General features: G+C 31.8%; 1 protein-coding gene and 1 long non-coding RNA gene across 3 annotated transcripts in view; both read right to left on the bottom strand.

Moving 5' to 3' along the window:
* Positions 1-27252, bottom strand: part of larp (La related protein) — a 91147-nt gene that overhangs the window by 19185 nt on the left and 44710 nt on the right. The gene's annotated exons all lie outside the window — the stretch shown is intronic.
* On the bottom strand, positions 1856-5571 carry LOC137237881 (uncharacterized). Its single transcript, XR_010949052.1, has 2 exons — positions 4579-5571; positions 1856-2188 (listed from the first exon to the last, which is right to left on the bottom strand). It is a non-coding gene; the product is annotated as an uncharacterized lncRNA (long non-coding RNA).

The following is a 27252-nucleotide window of genomic DNA, read 5'->3' as shown; positions in this document are numbered from 1 at the left end:
TTCGAACTGGCAACTAAATAAGTTAACGTGCTCCAAAGAGTGCATTTCGTTATGTCATCTCCATTATTTACTAGTGACATTTTTTACGTAAATCGATTTACTAGTCGAGTTTTTGACGTTGAACTATGAATTTTAAATTGATTAAGGTTTCGTGTGTTCATAGGTTTCCGAAAGTGCACGATTCATAAAATTACCTATGGTCAGCCACACTAATAGATGATAAATTCATAATAAAATTTAAAAAATTGTTCTAAGGAATTATGCAGTTTAGTACTTATCGAGTATTTGTAAACCGATTGCTTCCTATTTCTATTACTAATATTTTTCGAGAAATCGCAAAGAAACAGCACAGTAAACGGATGTCAATTCGATTTGGGCAAAATGGCTGCAATTGTTAAAAAATGTGTCAGCCGAGCAAACTTCCTGTGATTGAATGATGAAGTGAAGTATAAAAAGATGATGTTATCTTCAATTTAACAAAATAAAAATAATTCGCAAAATTTATGGTGCTATTATTCAACATTAAGTTCAACAGTAAGTAAATCAATTAATATCGAAACTTGTATTTTTAATCTATTTTAAGCAATTTCAGCAGCTCCTCACATGTTCTTTATTGGCAATTTAGATTAATTTGTGCCTCCAACAACATTTACATAAGCTCTTATCGTTTGGCCTTTTATTGATTGCATCCAATTAACACAATTATCAACAATTTTGATTGCTTTCAATTTTTGTTGCGAAAAAGTGATTGATCAAAAATGATTATGAGTACATGGTCACAGGGAGTGCTGAATATTGGACTCTACTAGTAAGCTTGATGAGATGGGCAATCGTTCGTAGACTCCACTCATAGTTCGAAATTCGAATGCTCCAGAAGATATGTCTCTATAAGATCTATCCTCGCAGCTATGGCGAGATCCATTTCGAAGGGTGCTATGGAGGGGTGAATGGATCTATCTGCGCAGCTATGGCAGGTTGTCTGGAAAATTTTCTAATTACTATTCCAAAAACAAAAGACAATTTTTCAAATTTAGAAAAATTGAAAAACAATAATTATCATTAAAAAAAAAAAATTATTGTTCTGGCCTTGAGCTCGAATCGAACCTTGAATTATTTTCTTTTTAAATTTTACATTTTTTTCAGTTAACATTTTTTTACTGCTTCTTTCAGTTTTTATTCCTTTTTTTTATTTTTTGTTAAATTTTGTTCTAATCTTTTAGTTTTAACTTCTTATTTTCATTTTTATTTTTATTTTATTTGATCTTATATTTTATGTTTTCCAATTAAAAAATGCATTTATTCATCTTTTGTCTACATTACATGGCCTTTGAATGTCTGTATATTTTTATTAGGTTTTTAATTATTTTTTCGTTAATTAATTGATTTACAACCTTTATTTCTTGTTCTGCTTTTATTTTATTTATTTTTTCTTCTATTTTCTTCTTCTATTTTTCTCCTGTTCTTTATTTCTTGTTCTGCTTTTATTTTATTTATTTTTTCTACTATTTTCTTCTCCTATTTTGCTCCTGTTCTATTTTTTCTTATATTTTATTTTTTCTTCTTTTTTTCTTCTATTTTATTTTGTTCTCAATTTTGCAGTTTTCTTTGGATTTTTTATTTTACCATGGATTTTCATTTTTGGTCTTGAACTTTTTTTGGTTTTCTGTATTCCAATTATCTCCATTTAAATTTTTATACATTTAGAGATTTTACTACGACAAGGAAGTAGGCACATATTTTGTTTACGTGACTTTTAAAACGTTGATCTACCTACAAACATTTCCTGTGACTCGCTCTCATACAAGGAGTATTTATAAGCTGGGGTGGGGTGCGAGAGACATAACCAGAATACGCATTTTAATTGTTAACACATATAGCCACACGTATTTTTTATTTGTGTACCCTCCAAACATATCAACCACACAAATTTTAAAATATTGGTTCCCCTGTTGTTTGCAGCCTCATTATTGTGATGGCGTTTGGTTACACGAAAAAAGAAATATCTGGTAATATTTGGAAGGTAATAGTATAACTTGAATAATTTTATACATACACAAATACATACATATGTACAAGTATGTATTATATGATATTTTAAACTTCTGATGGAAATGTACTCGGCTAACATCAGTGCAGATAATTTATGCCGATATGAAAGTGGCTTCGTTTTGTCGCATTGACGCATTTCCTTAGGAGTATACAACAGAATAAGAATAAAGAAAATATCATAAAAATTATATCTTAATGAAAGCTGAAGGGCTGCCAGAACTTTCACGATTACATTCCGATATTTTTTTTTCTTTAGTAGCACTAAATTTTATTTGTTTACAAAAATACATTGATTTTAATTTTAAAATACTTTATAGTTGTACATTATCATAAATTAAAAAAGATAATGAGGATATTAATTTATACATATATCTATTGAGTGTGAGCGTGAGAAAAATATGAATTCAAGTGTGTGGGTTTATACAGTCGAAGAAAAATTATAGATCCACAATGTAATAACAAGTTTTAACAGTTTTTCTGTTCTTGTAATACAAAGCCATATAATTTTGAAAACTTTTATTAACTGATTTTAGAAAACTTTGATTAACTGTTTTATTAAAGCTTTTAAAATTCAATATTAAAATCTACTATGAATATATGATCAAAATTTTATGGGAAACTAAAAAAAAAAATTCAATAAATGCAACAATCATATTGACAAAAAAAAAACTAAAAAAAAAATAATAAAATTTTAATAAAGATAAGTAATAATAAGAACAAATAAACAAGAAAATTAGTAAAATATAATAAAATAGAAAAAAACAAACAAAAATTTAAATATATGAAAATCACTTTTCTAAAGCACACGTAGGATCCAATTTTAAAAGCAAGAATCAATCTGCAGTTTGTGTTTAGATTTCAATAATTAAGCATATAGTACTTCTTACTTTAAATAGCGAAAGACCATAATAAGTGATAGTTGTACATTAAGTCCATTCCGACAGTATTAATCGATTATATGTGATTCTATGTTGCTACACTCAAAAAAAAAAAAGTATCACTATCATTTTAATACATGATGCGCAAAAAGGAAACTATAAACGGTATCATTTTCGTGGTATCAATGCAACGATAAATATTACAAAAAATATAATTAAAAGTATCAATTTTGTATCTTGACTATTGATTTGCCCATGGAAAATATTTGTTTCGCCCTTAAAGTGTATCAAAATGATACCTGTATAAATTTCCTAGTTTCATTATGATAACATTTAATACTAGATTGATTATAAAACGCATTACATTTGTATGTAGTCTATTAACTTGACAAATACAAGTATCAAACTAATATTTCTAAAATGTCAATAACATAAGATCATTGATGACGAAAACAAGATAAGCAAAAATTGCACATTGATGCTTAGCTGGCATCGCCTTGATGATAACTTTTTTTTGAGTGTAGGATTCGCATCCATTCCAACATATTCAATGATATACGAACGGTTATAACACCTAATTTAAATTTTTAACTACGAGAAAGTCATGGTGGATTGAAAACTGACCATTTCAAACCTATCCAAAAATGTCTATTATTGTGTTCCCGTCCATCCCAACGTCATCAATAGTACAATTATAGATTTGTGTAGTAGCTTAGCAGCAGTTTGCTCCCGCTTTCGGGCAGATTTTCCACTCCGCATTTCGAAAATTTTGAAAATGTGAGAGTATACATATTCCAAAAAAAATACCCACACGGCATTATAGATTTTGTACGCCTCCTATTAAATGTACTAAAAGTTTAATTTTCAAAAAAAAAATTATAGTACATAGTACTTCTGCGTAAATACAAGCTTTTTGCGTAGGCGGCCCTGGGCCGCGCTTCAAAAGAATAACCCTTATCAAATCCAGCATCGGCTACGCCCTCCACAGTTTATGTTAACATTTCTTTTTACTATTCAAAGTAATATCCAATACAAAATATTCATTATTTTGCATTAAAATACGTGGTTCCCTAACGGAAAGCCAACCTCTACCTTGAAATGAGTTCCGTTTGACAATTGACAAGAACTGGTGTGAAAACTCACTTCATATAACACTGACGAAAATAAATGGCCGCCGTGGTGTTATGGCAGCGTGCTTCGCCATCCACGCCTAGGGGTAAAGCAACATCAAAATTTTAGAAACAAGTTTTTTCAATAAGAAACAATTTTTTCTAAACGGAGTCTCGGCAGTGTTTGGCTAACACTCCAAATGTATTTCTGCCATGAAAAGCTCTCAGTGAAAATTCACCTGCCTGGCAGATACCGTTCGGAGTCGGCATAAAACACGTAGGTCCCGTCTCGCCAATTTGTAGGAAAAATTAAAAGGATCACGACGCAAATTGGAAGGGACTCGGCCTAAAATCTCTTAAGAGGTTATCGCGCCTTACATTTTTGTTTCTTTTTTTTTGGAATGAAATACATTAAATGTTTAACAAAGAATTAATTCTGCAAGTACAATATGATAAAATATGAAATGCAATCTAACCAGTAGTATACTTATTTTTTTGCGCACGACTGTATAGCTTCCCTCAAAGGCCATATTGAAATTTACCTTTCATATAAATATGCGTAGTAGATATATGTGCTGTTTCTGACCTCGTCACGCTTCGTATTGATTATTGCAAATTTGCGAGAATGTCCAGGACAAATTTTACTTTTATTTATTTTTATAAAAACCCACTTTTTGTTTAAACGGGTTTTAATTTTTATTTATTTATTTTTTTTTTTTTTTTAATGTTCAGTATGCACATGTGTAAAGATTTTATTCTTATACACTGCTAATGTGCTTAGTGCGATGTAGTTCATGCGCTGATATCAAATCAGTTAAGATTTAAGCTAATAATAAGCTCAAATAGATTTATTAGTTTATATGTGATTCTCAGCACTTTTATGATTTCACTTGCTTTTAGTGATGTGACTTTAGTTACAGATAATTGCTTTCACAATTTTAGTATATTATTTCTAGTACCGATTTAAATTTTTCAATTGCACAAATTTTTATTTTTAAAATCACTTGGTTTGGAAAGTGTAAACTTTTGAAGATTTACTTGTTTAGCTTCACTTGCGAAAGACGTCTGAATTGTTCAATGGTTGAAGAAATTCTGATTTGTAAATGAATCGTTCGATCGTTCAAATTAGCTTCGCCAAGCGGCGTCTACGTGAGCCATGAAGCAACAGCAGCGAGATAGCAAGTAAAGAAAAGGAAAATAAAATGAAATCAAAAAAGACACGAACAAAGTAAAAAACCAAATGGAAAATAAAGAAAACAACTCATCTTGTACTCATACAAAAAAAAAAATGTTAGTACAAGATAAACAGAAATAGCGTATCTAAAGTTTTTGAAAATCAGAATTTTTATGTCATTTTTTAGTTATAAAGTTAAAAGTTATATGGCGTTTGTACGAAAAAAATTAAAAAGGGTATAATTCATGCCTTAATTACTAAAAACCATAATTCAGACGAGTCGCATGGAAACACGTACTCTCCAACCTCCCAGTTGAAATAACCCATTGTGCTATAAAATAGTTTTACATCTACTGCTCGCAATCACGTCCATTACACTCAGAGAAAAACGCCGTTCTAAAGTCCAGCACCACCGGACTCAATTCAAGTTTTCATGTTCTTACTTTTTTGTTCTTGAAAAACGAACGACCTGTTCTCATAACAAAAACCTTGTTCTTGAACTGACAACCATTTTCTTGAAAAGAGAATTGCTGTTTTTCAAAACAATTTTTTTTAAATTCTATTTCTTTAACTCTTATTTTTCGCAGAGTTCCATTCACATATGCACAGGTAATTCTCAATCTTGTTATCCAATGTTTTAAATAAATATATTCAGATTGCATCATCATAAAAGAACAATTTCTCAATAAGAGAAATATATGAGAAAATGCATATTATGCGTTTTTTCTAATATTTTGGAATTTTAATAATAATTTTTTTTGTTATTAATATTTTTTATTAATGACAAAAAAAATATTTATTAATAAAAAAATAAATAAATGGGTACTGCTTAAAAAAATTTCCTTCCCCACTCCCCCCAAATGTCAAACACAAACCGTTCTTGAATTGAGACCGAAAAATGTTAAATCGACCACAAACCGTTCTCGAAGCGTGAGAACGAAAAATCTTAAATCAAGCCCAAGTAGTGCTTGAAATGAGCACAGAAGGTTCACACATCAATACAAAGTGGTCACAAAATACGAACGGTGTGCTTGGAAAAACTGTTCTTAAAACAAGCACCTCGGTCACGAGTTAAGAAAAAACGAACTTAGCAGACTTTTGTCAACGAATGTTCTTAATTTTGAACTTGTTTCGTTCATTTTAGAACGATTTTTTCTCTGAGTGTACGACTGCATTATGTGATTCAATTTTGCCCGGATTCACATCCATTCAAGCAACATATTAAATAATATACGATCGATTATAAAAATTATGTTAAATTTTTAACTAAGAGAAAGGCCCTTGAAAAGTTAAAGGGCTTTTTTTAGGAAGAAAGTGAAGTTAGAGTCCATTTAATAAATGGTCCGTAGTCCTAGCAGCTTAAATTTTCCGTTTCTTTTTACTTGGTCCTGCCATTTTTATACTTGCAAGTTACAGCTTTTCCAAAATATAAGAAAGATATGCACAAAAGGCTTGCTGACTGAATAAGCTGGCTGACTGTCCGACAGCTGGGCCTGCCAGTTTCGCTGCTGGAACACGCTAAAGCACGCTATCAATGCATGCACAGAGCATCTAGTATGTACATATGTACATATGTATATTAATCTGTTGTCACTTCATATACAAAGTTTTTTTTTCCTTATTTGTTTTGTTTTTTTTATACATATGTACATATTTATGCAGTTGCATTCAATATGTGAAGAGAAAGGTAAATTGCCAGTACGCAGGCTTTGCAGGGGAAATTATGCCGGGATTTCTACACAATATACATAACAACATACCAATATACCTTCTTAGCTTTTGCTATTGTGGGAATGTAAATGTCGTACGCACAATAGCCGGGTCTAAGATTCACATTCTTCCTACATTGCTGTATTAAGCAGTCAACACTAAAATAACAGTAGCAATTTTTTCTCTAATTTCGAGAATAAATTCTTTTTGTAATTTAAGAATAAAAACTTCCATGAATTTTGTAACAGATACTACTATACGAAGCGATATGAAAAGGCAGGGATTCAAGGGGTTGTGTAGCGCAATATATAGCTTCTCCAACCCAATTGTCAACCTCACCTTCGAGCGGCGAATCCCGTTTCACTAACAGACGAGGCTCTGGCGACCCCAAGCTCCTCATGGAACTTGGGGGTGGGGAGGGAGGGATGGCCTGAAGGTTCAATGTGGCCATATAAATCGTTCCCGAGATGGTCGGGCCAGCACCTTAATGGTGCTGTGTTACCGGAACGTATCGGATCTGTATCCGACAAAGGACCATCACATCGATAACACTCCCCAAAGCCTTCGGGGAGTAACCTAATCGCTACAACAACAACAACAACATATGAAAAGGCAATTTCGAAAAAATTTTAAAATTCGAGAAAATTTTACGAAAGCTACGAGCTTTTTTATTTAGTTTTTGGGTTTGCAGTTTTATATCCCGTAGCAGAAAACAGTTTTTCAAAGTAAGCCCGCGCCTTGGCAGTGATTTGGCAAAAACTCCGTGTGCAGTTATGCCATGAAAAACTTCTCAGTGAAAATTCATCTGCCTTCCAGATGCCGTTCGGAGTCGGCATAAAACATTTAGGTTCCACGTCCCGAAACCTTGTAGGAAAAATTAAAAGAAGCTGACGCAAATTGAAGAGCAGCTCGGCCTAAATTTCTCCGGAGGTAAATAGCCGGTGCCACGCCCATTGTCCAAAATTTTACTAATTTTCTATTCTGCGTCATAAGGTCAACCCACCTACCAAGTTTCATCGCTTTATCCGTCTTTGGTGAATTAACGTAATTTTTCGGTTTTTCGAAATTTTCGATATCGAAAAAGTGAGGATGGATATAGTCCCATTTCGTTCATTTTAAATAGCGATCTGAGATGATTGCCCAGGAACTTACATACCAAATTTCATTAAGATATCTCAAAATTTACTCAAGTTATCGTGTTTACGGACATACGGACGAACATGGCTAAATGAATTTCTTTTTTCGCCCAGATTATTTTGATATATAGAAGTCTATATCTATCTCGATTAGTTGATGCCGTTACGGGGTATCGTTATGCGAACAAAATTAATATACTCTGTGAGCTCTGCACAGCTGAGTATAACAAATTTTTCAACACAGCATCCACACCATCTAATAGTATGTCTAGAAAACAGATTGTTTCAACGGCGAGGCACCAGTGAAAAAGAAGGCATGTTAAATACATGCTCCAGAACCAGGTTAAGTATACTAACCATTTATCAAACCCATAAATTGGTGAGTGTTTGAAGGGGTTAAAATAAAGATCAGAGCTAATAGCTATGAATGTTTCCCTTTTTCAGAGGCCTTTTGGCTAAATAAAAAAGGGCATACCTTTATGATTATCCGGCACGTTTAGTGCATCATTAATGTAATGTCCGCGATGCCAACTTTCTAGACCCTTTCAACATATAGACAGTGGCATACAATGACCATTTCCTAATAGAGCCCAAACTTTTCTGGCCCAATATAAATATCAAGCCCATAGGTATGAACAATTTCCTAAACCTAAAAAATTAGGGTATGTCTATAGAAAATTTTTAAATGACACATGTACATATGTATGTACATATATTAATTAAACTACTTTAAAAGTTTATAGATGCATATAGACAAATAAAAAATGAAATCATCAGGCGTATCGTCGCCATTGAAGCAAAGTGCACAGATAATTAAAATGTGTATAACAAAAATACATATGCGCATTAATATATGGAGAAAATTGGAGAGTTCGACTTTTGAGTTTTTTGTGCCAGTTTAACTACAATAACATATGCGTGGAGAGACTTTCGAGCCGGAGCAGTAACAAAACAAAAACCATCAAAACAAGAAAACTAAATGAGTATCATACAACGAAGTACCTGAATTTCAAAAAAAATGACTTGGTGGTTGATTTTTTATTATAATACTCATGAAAACAGGCGGCCGGCATGCGCAAAACAAATAGAGTATAGGTAATCTAAAACACAGCTGGAAACAGAAACGTAGGACAAAAACAAGTAAGGTGAAAAAACAACAATGGCGACCCATGTAAAGCAGACACATACATAAATATAATTTCTGTATGCACAACATTGAAACACCGAAACTGCTAAGCAAAACAACAAAAGTTGTGAAAAACATTGTGTGCGTTTCGGCACGTAGCCCACTGTATGAGAGTGGTGGCCTTAAGAGGCAGTGCGTCGCGTGTAACGACAGCCAAGCGATCACCCTGGACATTGTAATACTTATTTGCATGACATATGTATTTTTGGAGGTATACATACAAATTTTTTATGTCAATGCGGAAAATAAAAGCATTTAATTTATGAATACAATTAAATCAAATGAAAAAAGTAAATAAACACATTTTACAACCAAAACAATACGAAAAAACAATTTAAAAAAAATTAAACGGAAAGTTAAAAATGAACTGAAAACAGCTTAAATATATAAAAATTGAATTTAAAAAAAATATTTAGAAATAAAAAAATTTAAAGAATGCATGTTAAGGGAAAGCTTTGATAACAGTAAAAATTCAGAAGAAAAAAATTTTAAATTAAAACTTTTAGAACCAAGACCGTTTAAATAAAAAAAATTAAATATACAGACAAAGACATATGTAAAAGTATGGTAACAATTTTAAAAACCCCCATTCCTAAGGTAAAGTAAAAAATAAAAATAAAATAAAACGAAACGAAACAAATAAAAAGAAAATTTGAAAATAAGAATAAAAAAAATTTAAACAAAAAATTAAATAAAGGTAATTAAATTTAAAAAATAAAAATAAAAGAAATTAATACAAAACGCGATATACCTCCGAAGAGATTTTGGGCCGAACTTTTCATTAAATTTGCGGCGTTCTCCTTTTAATTGTTCACCTCCGAAGATATTTTCGGCCGAACTTTTCATCAAATTTGTGGCGTACTCCTTTTAATTTTTCACCATGACATAAAATGTGTTAATAATTTTAAAAAACCTTCATTCCTTACATAAAGTTAAAAACTAAAATAAAAATAAACAAATTAAAATTAAGTTTGAAAATAAGAATAAGAAAAAAACTTGAAACAAAAATTTAAATAAACTTAATTAAATTAAAAAAAATACAAGCCGCGATATTCCTCCGAGATTTAGGCCGAGTTTCCCATCCAACTTGCGTCATGCTTTTTCCACAAACCTACACGTTTTATGAGTTACGGCATCTGAAAGGCAGATGAGATTTCCACTGAGAACCTTTTTGGCAGAAATACACTCGAAAGCGTTTGCCAAACCACTGCTTATAATTGAAAAAACTTGGTTCTAATGGTGATTTCTGTTCTACACGAAAATGTCGACTTCACGCCAACTCTTCAAAAAGTTGTGTTCTTTTGTAAAATCAGTGTAGCCTCAATAGAGGGCATCATTATTTTTTCGCAACAACCTACCCCTAAAAATGGCCAAAAATGCAACATTACTTGCCCTCGCTGCCATTGACGGTACAGAGCTGATGAATCACATTGACAAATAAACTCAGCATACTAAAAACAGTATACTAAAATGAATTTTATTTGAGTAAATATGATTGGCGAAAGTTTTTATTTGGCGCGAAGAAACAGCTGATTACGTGACACGGTTACAATTTTTGTTCTTTTCAAGTCATGCAGGGTGGCTACAATTTCACAAGGCGAAGTGAGAATCTTAAAAATGTTTGCCCCTGAAAGTGGCGACATTTTCGTGTAGAAAAGAAATCACCATAAGTTTTTGATGTTGATTTTCCCGGGACTTGAACCCAGGATCTTCGGTGTAGTAGGCGGAGCACGCACCACCACACAACGGCGGCCGTGAAAAAAAGTAAATGATAGGGGGCTAGTTTGCTTGCCTAAACCTTACAGAATAGCACACATCAAATCTAGACGAGAAGCACGACCTAAATCGCCTCGGAGGAATGTCGCTTCAAATTATTATGAACATTACTTGAAACTGAAAAATGAAGAATTAAAAACAAATACTATTACTCAAATAAGGATACATAATAAAAGAAAAATAAGAGAAAAAAATATACGAACAAATTCTAAAAAAATAAAAAATAAAAATATCGAACATAGATTGAACAAACAAAAGAAATAATTAAAAAATATAAATAAAAATTAAAACAAAACAATAATAAACAAGATGAAAATGGATATAAAAAATAAACATAGATGAAAAAAAAAAATTTATATAAAAAATAGCATTGATTATTTTCTTGATAATCAAAAATAAACAAATAAAAATAAACAATAAACACAAAAAACCAAAAAAATTTTAAAATAAAAACATATAACATAATAAAACAAATAAAATATTGGAAACAAATTAAATAATGAAAGCAAAACAGATTAACAAAATGAATAAAAACATAGAAAAATAAATAAGAATATAATATTCAGTAAATAATAAAGAATAAGTATGATGAAAATCTTCTGTACAAATTTTAAGAAAAGTTCTATCTTGGCTCCACATCGTTCAGGAACTTATACGGAATGATAATGGGAAATGGGGACGTAGTAGAGAAGAGTCCCTTAAGACGCTTATCGACGCACGTTATGGGGGAGTAACCTTATCGCTACAACAACAACAACAACGCACGTTATCGACCGTGAGATGATTCGGAGGATAAAAGTACTTAAATTCCGAACTTGGAGCGAGTAATACCAGGGTTTGTACGAACCCCAAAATTGTAAAAAATTGTTAACACACTTCAATCGTCATGTCCATAAGTACTTTTCCCTGTCGAGCTAAAAATGTCGGGTATACCGATCATAGAATGGCTCAAGATAATCTTGGATGAGTGTATACGACTGAATCATGTCTTGCAGAAAGGAGAATAATTTTGTCGCTGTCGTTTATTTTTGACGTTTTTCGCGGTGCGACTGAATGCCCAATGCTCCTTGAGGGGATTTTCATAAACATTCCTGCCAGAGCGCTTAGGAACTCTGAATTCTTCAATGTTCGTCTTTTCAAAGCTCTTTATGCAATCAATGCTCCAATTACTAGAACCTTGATTGAGTTTAATAGAATTTTAAATTATTTGGAAATAGATTTTTCTTGCTCAAAAGAGCGCTTTTTAAGTACAATAAACCCTTTTTATAAGTAAGCCATTTATTTATACTGGTAATTTGCCTACTGTTACCACATATTTCTACTTAGCCTGTAAGATTTTGTATTCTAATTGGCTTAATAAATAAATACTAAATACTAAAAATACTATTGGAGGTGCTCACGTTGTCTTTTCACCGAAGAAAAATTTGCTCAAAATCCTTGCGAGTCTAAAAGATGTGCGCATAAAGTCGAGCAAGGATGCAAAACTGTGCTGTTCATCCCTTTGCGCATACACTTCGAATACCTAGTATAACTTCGTGCATACAAACAATTTAAGGCCACAAATAAGCCACCGATAGCGCAAAAATGTCCTTCGATGCTGCTTTTTATCAGCTTAACCAAAGGTATTTTCTTCTGTTCTGCACATTAGTATGAATGTAAATAAGTACCAAACATTTGTGAAGCACATGTTCCATGCGGTTGATGGTCTATTGCCTAATTTCATGTAGTCAGTGACCAACCAAAGACCACGAACCGGCATTAGATTGTTGTGTGAAGCCTTTTGCGCATATATGTACATAAAAGAAACCATAAAAGCAGCGTTTCATGTAATAGAAGCAAAAATGTATATAAATAATATACTTATATATGCAGCTATGGAGGTGACAAACTAAAAAACTACGCAATGCAAATATGCAATCGGCTAATCTAGTGAAACGAGGCCGGTCAATAAACTTGGAGCACATCGAATGACAAAACTATCAATGCACATGCTAAAAAATTCATACACATTTATATATGTATGTGAAGAGTGTTATGAACACTAATTTACTCAGCAAATATTTTCAACTAATAGGATTAGATGAATTGATACGTGGGGAAAGAAGCTGCGGTGAATTTTTTTAAGATAGTATAATAGTAAATATTAGTTTTATCCATGTACAATAAATAAGCAAATCGTACCGTTGTATGCAGTATGTATATTAAGTTACATATATCTCTGGTCAAAAACGATAATTATCTTTTTATAAATAACAAAAAATGTAAGGCGCGATAACCTCCGAAGAGATCTAAGGCCGAGCTTCTCTTCCAATTTGCGTCGTGCTCCTCTTGATTTTTCCCTACAAATTGGCCGGACGGGACCTACATGTTTTTATGCCGACTTCGAACGGCATCTGCAAGGCAGATGAGTTTTCACTGAGAGCTTTTCATGGCAGAAATACAATCGGAGCGCTTGCCAGACACTGCCGAGGGGCGACCCCGCTTAGAAAAATTTTCTTCTAATTGAAAAATCTTATTTCTAAAATTTTGATGTTGCTTTGCCCGGGAGTTGAACCCAGGGCATACGGTGTGATAGGCGGAGCACGCTACCATCACACCACGGGACCAGAAATTGACTACCTAACAATGACAAAAAATATAAAAAAAATATTTTTTTTTATTAATTATAAAAAAGTAATAAGAAAATAAACTTAAAAAAATTGTAATAAAAAAACAAATTATTTAGAAGCAATTAAAAAAAAATTTCAAAAAAATTCGAAGAAAATAAATAAAAATTAAAAAATTAAAAAAAAAAATTGTAATAAAAATAAAAGTACACAAAAATTTGCACGTGTAACTAGTTGGGGCCACGTAATCTTTCCCAACCCGTTTTGGTCCTGCTTTGCTTACTTGCACGATAGCAAAACGTATCGTTGAAAAACGTTTTTACAAAGCAAACTTCGAAAAAATCATTCCTAAAACTTTGAGAAATGTTTGGTTCTCAAGTTGATATCCAACATCGTTTTCCAATTATTCTGTTACCTCTCAAAAATATCAAATTCTAAAGTTGATATCTAAAGCCATTTTCCAATTATGTATTCGCCAATTTAAAAAATTTTATCAAATTTTTAGTTTTACTAGAGTCCTCGGCAGACTTTGTTCTGTCCGAAATTTTCACAATCAGACCAATTCTAAATATTCTCGCGGAAATTTGTTCTCGCGGATTTTTTTATTCCCGCGGAAAAATTCCTCCAATTCTGTTCTCGTAGGGAGAACAATAATTGGGGAATAGGAATTTCGAATTTTCGAAGTCAGCTGTTTTGTCAATTGAAATTTCGTTGCACATTTCTTATTTTGTTTAAAAAATTGAAAAGTTTAATTATTGTTGCAAATTTGTTGGAAATTAAGAAATAAAATATAAACATTGCACAGTATTTATTGCATTTCATGTGGTATTCACTGAAATGAGTAATGAATTGGTGCCGCAGTAACATCAACAGCGGAACATAAGAAGAAGACGGCCGCATAACACAAATCTGCCGGAGTTGCCTGCTTTCATTCAGCAAAGCAATTTTCTGGCGGGCAAGTTGAGTTGAATTCGTCCTTCATCATATGCCAAAATCTATTTAAGCCTTATTAAAAAATCCTTGCGCAATTTCTGGATGGCTGCATCAAATTTGTATACCAAGAGCTCTACCGTTGCTTATGATATACTTTTCAACTTAAAATAAAGAATATTGTGGTTGTAGTTGTTGTATTAGAAGTGAGAATATTGTGGTAGAATATAAATACATCTTTTAGCACAAATTTATACAAATAAGTGTTCTTTCTTAAAATAACCAATTTCCTTTAACTATTTTGATGCATTCCCTTTAATTTAACAAGTGAAAAAACTCCTATGAAATGGCAGAGAAATCTCCCTCTCCCTCACATTCATAATACCTACTTTTCTCCCATAACCGGTTTCCGCTTTTTCGAACATTGTTCAGAATAGGAGGAAAGGGAGAAGTGAAAAAACTCACAAGGAATTTTTATTTAGAATACGAGGAATGGGAGAAGGGAGAAAACTCGCACGGAATTTTCGTTTAGAATTGGGCTGTTTATGTCTCATTCCCCTCTACTTTATCTTCAATTTTTCTTCTATTTTTGTCCATTCCCTATTTCATATATTTCCTTTCCACAACCAAACACATTCCAACTCCGACTTCCACTCACATTCTTACTCCCACATCCACTCTTACTTGCTCTCCCACTCCCTATAGCTCTCACCACAAATTCTTCATATATGGAATCTGTATAACAAACTTTGAATATCTGCTGCACCAGACCGACCGATTTCAATATGCTGTTAAAACTTTTAAAATCGCATTAAGTTTTATATATCAGATAAAGATATATAACTGAGACGTTCTTCTGCTCGATAATATTCCTCCCTGTGATGTACCTACTCTCCCAGTAAACAGAGCCATTTGTCATTGTAGCTTCTAGAAATTGTTTGTTTTATCTTCTTGCATCTCTCTTCTTGTCACCATTTTTGATACCTGTCCCTCCTCCGCATCTCATCTACCCCCCTTTTTCACGAGTTTTCTCTCTTCTACTCCCACTTTCTTTCCTCTGCTTCAACCTTCAAATTTTCTCTCCTATTCCTGTATTACCCTCGCAACTTCTCCATTTTTTCTCTCCCTCACCTTCCCTATAATTTTTCAACCACTCCAATTTATTATATTCATTTTCTATGGGGTTTAGTATGACTCTCCCTTTCTTTCTGCCTCTACTTCTTAACCACCGCCTCTTGTTAAAACCCTCAAAAACAATCTTATTTGATACCCACATTGTGAAGACATATTTCAGAAATGGGTTCACTAAAACTGAACTAACCAAAAACCACAACTAAAGCTTACAAACCATCTGCGAAACAATACGGAAATCAACGCACCTATAATTTTTAGAATTATTTCATCAGATATTGAGTTATAAAGTTAGCCTATTCGAAAGACTACATAGTAATGAAATTTCAAACAAATGGCGTCATAAATACGATTTTTCCGAATAAGTTAGCCACTGGTTCATTTGCCGAAAAGAATTTTTTTTAAATATTAAACTAGGCAACAATCAAGCAAATCGCCCCCTAAATAAGATTTAGTACAAAGTTTCTCAAGTAATATCCTTCTCAGTGAAGTACTCCCCCAGCGGGTTAGGTGGTCAGAATATAGCCGCGGTAGGTATGCCTGTCGTAAGAGGCGACTAAAATACCAGATTCAAGGGGTTGCGTAACGCAACCCTTTCAGGTTGCCAGCGCAATATATAGCTTCTCCAAACCCAATTGTCAACCTCATCTATCAGTGCCGAATCCTGTTTCATTAACAGCCGAGGCTCTGGCGACCCCGAACTCCTCATGGATCTAGGGGTGGGAGGGCGGTATGGCCAAGAAGGTCGCATGTGGTCATAACAAATCGTTCCCGAGATGGTCGGGCTTGGACAGAGCCACTATGGAAAGTGTCTGGCAATGATGCTAGTGGCTTCTTGTATCGTAACGAAGACCATATATAAAAATCAATCTTTAAAAATTACGAAAGAAAGGTCTTTTTTCTGCAAAATTTTTGCACGATATCTGTTAAAGCTAGTATGACTCAAGTTTTATAATAGACCAACGATCCTGCTTCAGTCGGAAGTATGCACTGGCGAAATTTCAACTTTAATAAAATGACGAAGGTCTGGCAGTCACGGCGTCTTAGACTATATGTATATGTATAGACCTAGAAACCAAATTGGTCAAATTGATTAGCAGATATAATGATTACGACATAACGAAAATCGGTTGATGACCACGCTCACTTAAATAAATAAAAATAATAAACAAGGCGCGATATACCCCGAAGAGAATCTAGGCCGCTTCCAACTTGCGTCGTGCCCCTTTTTAATTTGTCCAAAAAATTGGCGGGACGGGACCTACATGTTTTACGCCGACTTCTAAACTTGTTTCTAAATTGTTGCTTTGCATGAAAGTTGAACACAAGAGCTTCGGTGTGATAGACCATACCACGGCAACCGCCACGCCGACTCTCAATATAAAAATACAAAAACGCGTTTTTCAAACACATTTAACGTGATATCACTGTAAAATATGAGGCTATAATGCTTAAGTTTTGGAGAAACTATCTCGCAATGAAGACTAAAAGTAAGTACTTAAAAATTTGAAGATTTGGCGTAGCAATGCCTATTTGTGCAGCTCAAACCTTATAAAAAGGCTTTGCGTCGACTTTCGTTAGCGATTTCTCGAGAACGGTTAAAGCTATCGTGATAAAACTTGAAGGCATCTTCCCTCTTTAAAGGAGTACCGGCCCTGAAAGCGCATCGGGTAATACCCGGATAGCCGGTTACATCAGCTGTATATTGAACTAAAAATTTATACTCAAGCTTTAGACCAGCTCCTTGTTCTAGAGTAAGAACTATTAAATATTTCTTTGAAAATGTGCTTTTTTCTGAGTTAGTGAAATCTGTTTCTCTAAACGTTTGTTTTAACGCAAGCTCACTGTACATTACGAATTGCTTATCAATTATATACAAGGTTTGTTTTCATTTTTTAAATTTTATTAATGCAGATAAGATAATGAAAAATGTACTCGAAAATTCTACAAAGTTTCACAAATCACTAGGTTTTATTGATTTTAACTATTCTATTAATTTTAACTTGACTGATTGTAACTAAAAATACTATTGTATTGAAAAGAAAGTATGATACTTAGTTTGAAATGCATTTAAAAATAGCATTCGCGTTTAACTTTTTTGTAAACAAACCTTGAAGTTGTTTTTTACTTCGCCAAATCGCTACAGCATTAATTCATTTACATGAAAAGAGGCTGCCCCAACAAACTGGTTTATAATCGGACTTGTGAGACTAAAGAAATGCAAATGTGTATATTCTAAAATAAATTTAATTTTTCCGAGATTAGTGCATATGTATTTACATTAGTATGTATGTATTTACATTGGTGTGGCAATAAATTGTAAATACTATAAAGGAGGGGCAGATACTCCCAGTACCTGACGACCATGCCGAAGAATGGCAATATCCCGGATTAACAAAAATACAGTTCTGAGAATCGACAGACTACCGGCCGAATGATTTGCTTCAGACATAATAAATTCTTCACCAGCTAGCCACGCAATAGGGTCCTAAAGCTTTACGTTAGACCGCTAGGGATAAATCGGTGAAATAATAGCGACTGCTGAGCGGAATATCACCATATCTCGGCAATCGTTTCGAAAAACTTGTTTATATCAAAAACGCACTGTGTCAGAATCCGCTTGAAGAACACACTATCTTAGAACTTGTTTCAAAAACGCCCTTGCTGAGCTCGAATTCAATACAATGTGACGATAGCTAGGGCGTTTATAAAAAAAATTATGCGATAGGACGTTCTTCAACCGAATTCTGAGGTAATGCGTTTTGGAAACAAATTCTAAAATATAGCGTTATTCAAACATTTTCTGAGATAACGCGTTTTCGAAATGACAGCAATGTGGGTAAAAGCATACTCCTAGAGAGGCGAAAATTCTAAAAACTGTTGATTTGGCGTTTGTTACTCCAAAGAAAGTCCACCGTATGCGGGTGTTCTTTTGTACGGTTAAGCATCTACATTTCATCGTATCAAATCTAAAACAAAATACTCAACTACTATGGCGTAGCTCATATTTTTTGGGTATATTGTTTAGTGCATTGTATGAAACCGTACAAAACGTGTATTCTGCAATGAAATGTACGAAACTGACAATTTAGTGTACAACCATGAGCTTCGAAAACGTTTCGAGAGCTTTTTATAACGCAGGCAGTCAAGGGCATAGATTTTAGCTGAGTTGCGGCAAAAGTTACATTTCTGAAATTGGTTAGTATAATTTTGGGAGAATTTTCTATTTTATTTCTTAGAGTTCAACAATAAATCGACTTATGAGTTTGGTTAAAAATCGACCAGGAAATTGGGTTTTGAAATTCAAGAACTCGTGAGTAAATAATGCCTTACTATTTGAAAAAGATTTTCGTTATATATATCTTTGGAGTTTGTTGGGAATGTTTTTAGAATTAGGTCTGGACCTTAAGTCCGCATTCTGTAAGAAATTCGGGCACCTTTTCATAATAAATTGGGAACTACTTCGAGATCACTGCGGATATGTGCGGAATAAACTATGGTCTACTTCAAGACTTTTACAAAACCATTCCGAAATTATTGCGGGACCATTTCGGAACCATTTCAGAAATACTTTGGCACTATTCCGGGAACCTGTAGGAAATTTTTAAAGGACACTTTAGTATATTTTGTGAACTATTTCATAAATTATTGAGGAGTTATCAGTATGTTATCGACGAGTTATCAGTATGTTATCGATAAAAATCCTATGGACGATTTATCGATTTTTTTATCGAAATACAATCGATTTGTTATTGCCTTGCTATCCACAACAGCGTTATCAGCGGGTCATCGTCATCGCGTCGTTTGTTATCGACAAGTTATTGACTTGTTTTTCGTTTGTTATCGATAAAAAACTTATCGGCGAGTTTTGAAATCGAAAAGTTACCGCCGCGTTATTGGTTTATTATGTTCGTCCTTAATAAAAAGTATCTTTCACTTAGGCTGGCGAAATGATCACAAATCAAATAAGTTTCTGATAATAAATCAGGGTTTCAATCAAAGATAATTCAAACTCATACAATGCTTGTTAGTTTTAATCAGACTATTAACGCTTGTGCGAAATTTTCAAACCTTTTTAATAATTTTCATTAGCTAAAAATACCACCAAATATATGTAACAAATCTGACCGTTCCTAGTTTATTCAATTCTAAAATTAGGCGGGCGTGGTTGTCGACCTATTTTGTAAATTTTAAAAATCTATTCAATTCTGAAGTGAAGAAACCTTTAATTTTTGGACGGACATTGCGAGCGATTTTGATGTTTGCAATGAGTGGCTCAAGAAAATCAAGTAAAGTGTTAACGCTTTTCGGATTAATATGAAAACTAATTTTTGGTGTACTTTTAAATTTAGCAATGTAATAGTGCAATGTGAAAAAGTTTGGTGTAATTGTACAGTATAACACTTTTCGGAGTGATATCAAAACTAATTTTGAAGTCAAGAGACTTTACATTCGTACAAGCTTCAACATCGATTCAAGCTTCTTCTAGGTTTAAGGGCTGAAATGTTCAAAACACGTGATGGACGCACGGTACTAATGCTTTTATGACCAGTTATACAATAAACAAGTACATATTTGATTAAATTATTAATATGCGATTAAAACTACTCAAAGCTTAACGTTTACTCGAGCGAAATCTAACCTCGATAAGATTGTATTTGTTACAATCTATATTAAATAGAGAAAAATGCAAAAAAGCAATAATAATTATGGCGCCATGCCTTATCATGAATAGTAAAAACAAATAAACAACAAAACACTTTCGAGTTTTACGAGCAAATATTTGAACTGCAGCTCAAATATTTTCAACTAAAGATTATAATTAAATATGAGGAAGTCCATACGAAAATGTAACCTTTTAATCATAAATGATTTTATGTGAATTGATAAATTTTGTTTTACTAATAATCCCTTAACGAAATAATCTTTTTAGGAATATAAGGAATTTCTAGAACAATGCTTCTTTTATAATGGTTAGCCATGAACAAGTAGTTAAAAAATGAATTATTCATAAAATTTTCATGAGGAGGAATCATTCGTGCAGTAATATTTTCCACCACGAAAACAGTGGAAATCTAGACTTTTCTTAGAAAGGACTGAACAAATCACCTTTATCAATTTATATTCAGAAAATTGCAGATCGTATTCAGAAAGTTAGAATTCATATTCAGAATTTTAATATGATATTCAAAAAAAAAATTTTAAGTATCTTTTTATATCTTACATTCAATGGACTGTTAGACGTTGAGTAATTGGAAATGGATGCAGGTCTTTAACAATCTTAAAAGTCATGGCGGACCACAGTGAGAAGCAATAATTAATTTTTTATATGCGTACGAGATTTACTTTCTTATATGGTATTGCTTGTTTTATTTTAATTTTTAAAATTTACAAGCGTACAGTGAAATTTTCTGAATAAGAATTGTAATTTTCTGAATATTAAATGTATTTTCTGAATATTAGTTGTAATAATCTGAATATGAAATGGAAATTCCTAGTATGAATTGCAAAATTCTGAATGATCAAATGTAACCTTCTGATTATCAGTTGAAATTTTCTGAATATAAATTGCAATTTTCTGAATAAAAAATTTAAATTCTGAATATGAGTTGCTTCTCTCTGAATATGAATTGGAACTTTCAGCGATTGCAAATTTCTAAAATGGAAATTGTGAATATGATTTGTAACTTTCCGATTTTATCAGTTGAAATTTTCTAAATATGAATTTCATTATTCTGAATATTAAATGAAAGTTCAGAATATGAGTTTTTACTTTCTGAATATCAATTGGAACATTCAAGATATCAAAAGGAGATTATTAAAATTGTATCTTTCTAAATATTAAATGGATATTCTGAATATTAATTGGAACTTTCTGAATATAAACTGAGAAAGGTGTAGTTTAGCTGATATTTTCAACTCTGCTAAGGTTGGTAGGTATTGGTTGTATTTTTTCGATACCCAATTTGAAGCGTCGATTGAAAACCTTCAAGTAGAAGGGATTTGCATTTAAAGTTTTTTCTTATTTTGTAAATACCGCGATTTGGTGAGGTTAGAAGATGCGTGGTTTAGTTTTAGTGCAGTTGATCGTTAGATTCTTTACGAATACACAAAACCATAATTGAATCCATTTTTTTTTTTTTTTTTTTTGTTAGTGGTTTTAGAAGATATAGCTGCCTAATATCCTTAATAGAAAACAAACCTAATTTAGAAGTGATATAGTAATGAGAAGTATGATACCTCTCTGAATTTTGAGTTTTGAATATTTTTCTGCGACCTGATTACTTTCCTAGTTCATTCATGCCCTATCATTAGTACTGTAATTATATGCAATTTTCGCAATGAACTTAAAATATTAACTTTTCTCCGAAGGGATATGTAATAATTCGGATTGATAACCGAAATGGAGTTATTTGTAGACAATGAAGAAAATTAATATATGTAATTTCAAAATCCAATATTGATTGAGCCATTTCCAGGTAACATACATAGGATAGCCACTTTGTGGATCAGAGAAACGTCGAAATAAAACATTATCCTATCATGTTATGGAATTTACTAAATTATAAGCAGCTGTGAGGCCCGAATGAGTGCCTCAGTCGAAAGATAGCATAACGTCAATTGAAGTGTGTGGACACACTCTAGCCCATTTAAGAGGAACATACATATACATGATACAATTTCCTGTCTCCGACGACCAATATGTAATATTTTGTGTCTAAGAAGCGTTTTTTGAATACATTTTTCAGAGTTCAGAAAAAGAAACGTGGTAAGTACCAGACCTGTGTAGAAAGTAAATACCATTAGAAGGAAAGGACCAGTACTTGAAAATACGTATCCACATGTGTATTTCTGCAGTTCTCTGATGCATGTTGATTATTGTATAAGTTAATAAGTATATTTATATAAGTCATTAAATGAAACTAATCAGTGAGCTGTTATTAAATGCGAACTTAATATCTCGTGCCAGCTCTATATCGGTATCATTTTAAAAATAGCTTGCGACAAAAAATTTTCCACTAAACTCAATAGATTATATTAACATACACATGTGTATGTAAATATGTTATGTAAATTAGTTACTAATACACTTACAATTTATATTTAAAATATGACTTTACATGTCAACAGCTTAGTATTAGAACGTCTTATCCCAAAAATTATTTCGAAAGCGATCTGTCTCAGTCAACACCATACATCAAGATTTGGTAGAACAAGCAGTCGTATAATTTGCTTGAACATTAAATCTCGCTCTTTACGAAGTCTGATTTCAAAAACTTCAGCTGGAAATTTTCTACATTTATCATATGCGTTTGCGGTTTCAACCAAATTACACCCCATCCCCCAACCAAGAAGAGGTCGTTTTGAAGAACGAAACGGGATTCCAAGATAAAGCAGGAGAGGACCGTATCTTATAAAATAAAATAAAATAAAATAACAATTTTTTGTTGTTATATCGGCCTACTGATTTGTAAGATCGTGGGTTTGCATTCTGCAACAGATGTCGCAGAGCTGTGAATATCAATTGGCAAGAATAAGAATTGAAGTAGGAATAATGAAGACAAACAAAAAACCGCTGTGATGGCTGAGGGTGCGGGCCCCTTTGAGTGGATGGGTGATAAAGGACGCTTTTGAAACAAATCAAATTGTTCAGCATTTAAAATAATGCTTAATCTGCTTATATGTAAGCTAACTTGTGCACATGCTTTTTTAATTGAATATATTTTCTTTCTATAGTTTTCGAATTTATTCCTCAAAGTGGATTGCTTCATTGATAAAACGCAACAATCTCAAACACTCAGGAAAAACTTCTCCCGATTGAAGAAAAATGGGAATGAAATGGCACTTAAGAAATTTTATCTTCATTCGCATGGCCAAATTTCTTCAAAATGACGAAAAATTCTTCAATCGGGAGAAGTTTTTTCTGACTGAATGCGTGGGTTTATGTACACGCGCTGATAATTGTCGCAGATTACTGTATGAAGTGTGTAGCTATAATTAGACATTTTGAAAACTAAAATAAGCTCACATTTGGATTTGTAATATTTTAAATAAGTACCTCAAGAAGATGGTACTCATGCTTTATATTATAAAAATTGTTTAGGGATATTTTCACAAATTATTAAAATATTCAAATTAAAAATTGTTGGTTGGGAATCATCGAATTTCGGAGTTGATTTAAGTAGAAAAAACTTTAAGTGCTTTGCGCCCGCCCGTAGCACTCCACATTTTCGTATCATTTTGTCAATTGAGCTATTCCATCAAAATAAAAATATATATTTCTGCAGCGAAAATCTAAATACATAAAAACATACATGATAGTACATAAAAATAAGAAATTTTTTATGTATTTCACTATCTCATCTCAATTGACGTAAGCATGAGTAATTTTATTGAATCAAAATTACTGTTTCATTTAAATTGCTATAATTTTAAAACGAGCGAATCTGGCGGTTCTAACCACGTGCATTTAACGTGAGTATTAACGTAATCAAATCAATACAACAAGGAATATGATAACTAACGTATTTATAGATAAATCAGTGGTGCACAGTTCTAATAGAGCTTCCGGCTGCGATGAACTTTTCTGCAAGTTAAAGTGCAGTACTTAAGCAAAACTTTTGAGTGCACCACTAATATTAAAATATAATTATTGCAAAAAGTTTTGTGGCAAATAAGCATTTGTCCTTTTCACTTTTATTTAAAATCAAATCACTGATATTTCAAAAGAAAATAATAAATTAATGTATAACTTATACCTACCATAATAAATGTATATAGATTATGTTTATAAAAATGCAATAATAAATAAGCAAGTAAGGCAGATTTGAATCTAAACGTTTTATACCTAGTGCTGCTTTGGCTATTTGCATCAAAAATTATAAAATGAAAAGGTTGTGAAGTATTTTCTTGAATTTTTTTATAGGAAGAGCTTTTTTCTTCCTCTTCGACAATCCAACAAAAATCATACATATGTAATGACCAAAACCAGATAACAAAGTACATTTTTAGTAAAAACACGACATGTATATTTATTGACCAAATATTTTGTTAATTGGTTGGAAAGAAATATTTTATTCAATATTTATTTTAAAAATTTTTTATTCAAAAAATAGCAAAATTTAAAAGTAAGTAAAATATTTTATGAAATCTCTTTTAACTAATTTTAAATTACAATTTTTTTACTTACTTACTTTTTTTTTACTTATTTAAAAATAAAAAAAAATTATTTAACATTTATTTTTTTTTGTTCTTCTTATGATAATATAATTTTTTTTCATTAGTTTTGTAATTTTTTTTATTTTTTATTTTTTTTATTTTTTGTTTTTTTTTTTACAATTTTTTTATTACTAAATTATTCTAAATAATTTTCTTCTACTATTTATATATTTCTTTACCTTTTATATTTTTTCTATTACTTTTTATTCTCTTTAATTATTATTTTTACTGTTGTTTTATTATTTTTTGTTCTTTTTTGTAACTAAATTTATCTTAATTATTTTTTCTAAGTTTTTAATTTATAAAAATTTGTTTTTATTCTTTTATTATTTTTAAATATCTTTATACTACTTTTTATTTAATTTTTTTCTTCTTTATAATTTTTTATTGTTTGCAAATTTTTTTTATTTTATTTTTTTAGTTAATTTTTATTTAATTGTCCTTTATTATTTAATTTTTTTTCTTCTTTATATGTATTTTTTTATTTATTTTTTCTCTTTTCTTATTTTTATTTTATTTTATTTTTATTTTTTTTTTGATACAGGAAAATGACAACGTTTACAAACGGCGATGGTTGCTAGGACATGTTTCTGGATTTTTTATTTTGTTTTTTTTTAATTTTTTTTTTATTTTTTTTTATTACTTTTTTATTATTTTTTATTTTTTTTATAATTTTTTTTTATTTTTTTTTTTTCTTTTTTTTTCTTTTTTTTCTTTTATTCTTTATTACTACTTTTTCTTAATTTTTTATTTTTTCCTTATCTCTTTATTACTTTATTACTATTTTTTATTTTTTTCCTTATTTCTTTATTACTTTATTATTTTAATTTGAGATTAAAGTTTGTTGCTTAGGTTGTCATACTGATATTAATGTCATATCAAAACTATATTATTACTATCTTTGTCAATTCCCTGATGATCTCAACAACTTAATGTATCTCACTCACTCACTTACTTAACCAGCAATAAATGACCTCAATTATATGTCTGATGAAAAGGGACATAATGAAAAAAAAAGATTGTGAAATTTGTTGGCAGCCATACACGCATAGGTAGTTACCGTGAACATTAACGTACATATTCTTAGAACAAGCTACTAGATACAGTGGTGAAAAAAGTAACATCCCCACGAAATAAAATTGGATAAAAATATGTATATGCCAAAATATATTGCGCTATTTATTTTAGCAGCGTCGTATATATTTTATACGCCCGGCACCTCAAGTGGTTGTTGCATTACAAAGCATGGTAGTTGAGCAAAGAAAATCCCGGGTGTTCTAGTTAGCGTTTTATATGTTCGTTTTTGTATTTAGACATAAATATACATTTTCATTGACCTCATAAGTTTTTTGGCATGGTTTGGGTTTTATTATGCATGCAAATTTTATATGTACATTAGACTGGGTCGATTTATTAACCGATATCGCGCCGTCGATTTTTCGATAGTATTTGGGCTCAGGAAAAAAAGTTCCACTACGCATACCCAAAAAAACAATTCTCGAGCCTGCGAAATTCCATTTCTTTGACTTTTTTTCGACTTTGATTTTTAGGGTTTTTCATTTTCATATGAAGTGAAAATTTTACAATCAAACGAAAATTTTTTTATCATGAAAAAAACCTTAAAAATAAAAGTCGAAAAAAAGTCAAAAAATTAAATTTCGTAGGCTCGAGAATTGTTTTTTTTTTTGGGTATGCGTAGTGGAGCTTTTTACCCTGAGCCCAAATCCTACCGAAAAATCGATGGCGCGATATCGGTTAACTTTCGTCCATACAAATTGATCCACCCTAATGTACATGCATATGAACTGAAAGTGATTGTTTTTTATACGAGATGTTTACTTAATGAAAGTATTCAATGGTTAGGGTTAAGCAGGGCGTATGAGTAATTTCAACAAGGAAATTTGTAAATGAATTGTTGCCAATTCAAAAAGTCGCGTGATGCGAAGGTTATTTTGAATATTTTTTATAAAGGGCTGGATTGAAAAAGGCCTGTGAGTCGTATGAGGAAAATGCGTGACAGTATTCTTGCAAATTCAGGGAAGTTGCATGATAGAAAACGACCTTCACTCTGCTGAAATTCTGTACGTGTAAGAATATTTTACCAGTGTATTGGCTGGAAAAATCCTGGCCAAGGTAATTTCAATGAATTATTCAAAAGTTGCACAAATTGTGTAAATTTAGATTTGTTGTATAAATAAAATTTTGAAAACAATTTGAAAAAAACAAACTGTCGAAAAGAGTTGCTGCTTTTGAGAGACTTCAAGTCTCTTGCACTGTTTTCAGACAAAAATTTATTGGAGTACATAACTGCATGCTCAAAAAAAATTGTTGAAAATTCTATAAATATT

This window comes from Eurosta solidaginis, chromosome 1 (assembly GCF_040869045.1).
Source record: "Eurosta solidaginis isolate ZX-2024a chromosome 1, ASM4086904v1, whole genome shotgun sequence".
Taxonomy (NCBI): Eukaryota; Metazoa; Arthropoda; class Insecta; order Diptera; family Tephritidae; genus Eurosta; species Eurosta solidaginis.
This window is presented reverse-complemented; position numbering and strand designations above follow the sequence as displayed.